Source organism: Cebus imitator, unplaced genomic scaffold (genome assembly GCF_001604975.1).
Source record: "Cebus imitator isolate Cc_AM_T3 unplaced genomic scaffold, Cebus_imitator-1.0 Scaffold375, whole genome shotgun sequence".
In the NCBI taxonomy this organism is placed as follows: domain Eukaryota; kingdom Metazoa; phylum Chordata; class Mammalia; order Primates; family Cebidae; genus Cebus; species Cebus imitator.
In genome coordinates this window covers 1,158,345-1,160,654 of record NW_016107690.1, presented here as the reverse complement: position 1 = coordinate 1,160,654, position 2,310 = coordinate 1,158,345, and the positions used below count along the sequence as shown (strand labels likewise).

Here is a 2,310-nt window from a genome sequence, read left to right as displayed (position 1 = left end):
AGCTGGGATTACAGGCACGCGCCACCATGCCCAGCTAATTTTTTGTATTTTTAGTAGAGACGGGGTTTCACCATGTTGACCAGGATGGTGTCGATCTCTTCGCCTCGTGATCCACCCACCTCGGCCTCCCACAGTGCTGGGATTACAGGCTTGAGCCACCGCGCCCGGCCAGCAAGGGAGTTTTGACCAGCTCCGTTTCCGACCTCGGCCGGGCCACCCCCCACTTAGGCAACCCTGGTGGTCCCCTGCTCCCGGGAGGTCACTATACTGACACCGAAGTTTGTGTGAACACCTGATTGGCATAGCGCACTACAGCCCAGAACTCCTGGGCTCAAGCGATCCTCCTACCTCAGCCTCCCGAGTAGCTGGGACTACAGGCACGCGCCACCCCGTCCGGCTACAAAAAATATTTAAAAATTAGTTGGGCTTGGTGATGTGCGCCTGTAGTCCCAGCTACTCGGGAGGCTGAGCTGGGAGGATCGCTTGAGGCCGTGAGTTCAAGGCTGCAGTGAACTATGATCATGCCATGGCATTTCAGCTTGGGCTGTCGAGCAAAGCCCTATCTCAAATATATATGTATATATATTTGGCTGGGCACAGTGGCTCGCCCTTGTAACTGCAGCACTTTGGGAGGCCGAGGCAGGCTGAGAACCTGAGGTGACCTCTGAACCCCAGCTGCTGCTGCGTTCTCTCAAGATCAGTCCTTTGGCGCTGGCAACTCAGCTTCTTTGCTCCTTGAGGAGTATCTCTTGTAATCCCAGCACTTTGGGAGGCCAAGGCAGGTGGATCATTTGAGGCCAGGAGTTCAAGACCAGCCTGACCAACATGGTGAAACCCCCATCTCTACTAAAAATACAAAATTAGCTGGGCGTGATGATGCACACCTGTAATCCCAGCTACTCAGGAGGCTGAGGGAGGAGAGTCGCTTGAACCTGGGAGGCGGAGGTTGTGGTGAGCCGAGATTATGCCACTGCACTCCAGCCTGGGCAACAAGAGTGAAACTCCATCTCAAAAAACAAAAATCTATCTGTCTATATATTTTTATATATTTGACATATTAATATGTTATATTATGACATATTATATCACATTGATATGTCTTATTGGTCATTTCAAATACATAGGGCTACTGAGGCTATCTACTTCTTCTTGTGTGGATTTTGATCATTTGCGTCTTTTAAAGAATGTGTCCGTTTTGGCTGTGTTATCAAATGTATTGACGTAACATTGATAACATTCTCTTGTTTTCCCTCTGCCGTCTGTAGGATCTGCAGTGATGTCCCCTCTTTTGTTCTTGCTATTGGTCATTTCTGCCTTTGCTCATTTTTTCTTCATCTATAAAGCTGGGGGTTTATCACTTTTAGTGCTCTGAACACCTCAAGGTCATTTATGCCTGAGCTTTCCCTGGCTGACCCTCTCACTCCACATAGACCTTCGCCCAAGTGTCACCTCCTCAGAGAAGTCTCCCCTGACTACCCTAGTTACAAAGACACCCTGTCTTCTCCTTCCCCTTCCTCTGTTTGATTTTTCTTCCGGGTCCTCGCTATTCATTTAGTTTAGTTTTTTTTTTTTTTTTTTTTGAGACCAGGTCTCCCTCTTTTTTCCAGGCTGGAGTGCAGCGGCACGATCTCAGCTCACTGCAAACTCTGCCTCCCGGGTTCAAGCGATTCTCCTGCCTCAGCCTCCTGAGTAGCTGGGATTACAGGCATGCGCAACCACGCCCAGCTAATTTTTTGTATTTTTAGTAGAAATGGGGTTTCACCATGTCGGTTAGGCTGGTCTTGAACTCCTGACCTTGTGATCCACCTGCCTCGGCCTCCCAAAGTGCTGGGATTATGGGTGTGAGCCACCGCGCCCGGCCAGTTTAGTTGTTTATTGTTTACCTCTCCAGTTATACAGCAAGCAGCAAAAGGGTAGGGACCGCATCCGTCTTCTTCACCACTGTGTCTCCAGAATCTAGCACAGATGTACAATGAGCCTGCCGTATAATAGATGCTCAAGAAATGCTTTATGAGGCTGGGTGCGGTGGCTCACACCTGTAATCCCAGCGCTTTGGGAGGCCGAGGCGGGCGGACCAAGAGGTCAAGAGTTTGAGACCAGCCTGACCAACAGGGTGAAACCTGGTTTCTACTAAAATACAAAAAATTAGCTGGGCATGATGGCATGCGCCTGTAGTCCCAGCTACTCGGAAGGCTGAGACAGGAGAATTGCTTGAACCCGGGAGATGGAGGTTTCAGTGAGCCGAGATCGCGCCACTGCACTTCAGCCTGGTGCCTGGTGACAGGACAAGACTCTGTCTCAAAAAAAAAA

The 2,310-nt window shown here is 49.8% G+C and overlaps 1 protein-coding gene across 1 annotated transcript in view; it reads left to right on the top strand.

Annotated features, from left to right (window-relative positions):
• Positions 1 to 2,310, top strand: part of GNA15 (G protein subunit alpha 15) — a 30,906-nt gene that overhangs the window by 2,957 nt on the left and 25,639 nt on the right. The gene's annotated exons all lie outside the window — the stretch shown is intronic.